We start from the raw sequence: 379 nt of genomic DNA, 5'->3' as shown, positions 1-379 counted from the left end.
CCGCGCACGACGGCCGCGGACGCGCCATCCGAGACCTTCCTCCAGCCGCCGCTCGCTGACCCCACCCCGGAAGTGCGCCCGCCTCGTCCTCACTTCCGCTTTCCCAAGCGTGCCCTACTCTCGCGAGAACTGAGAGCGCTATGTGAGCTGGGCTAAGCGGAAGTCGGGCCTCTTTTTCGTGGCGCGGGAGGGCGAGCGGCGGCTTCGAGATGAAGGTAGACCGCGGTGGTGGGGGTTGGACCGGCTTGGGGCGTGAGGTCGCGCCCCAGAGCGCGGCGGTGCCCCAGTCCCCGCGCCCCGGGACTCCGGCTTTGGGTGGGGAGGGCGCCGCGGCCCGATCGGGCTCCCTGTGGCGGGGCTGGAGGTCCCCGGCAGCGCG

This window comes from Chinchilla lanigera, unplaced genomic scaffold, assembly GCF_000276665.1.
Source record: "Chinchilla lanigera isolate Chin_1 unplaced genomic scaffold, ChiLan1.0 scaffold00033, whole genome shotgun sequence".
Lineage (NCBI taxonomy): Eukaryota > Metazoa > Chordata > Mammalia > Rodentia > Chinchillidae > Chinchilla > Chinchilla lanigera.
Note: the sequence above shows the minus strand (reverse complement) of the source record.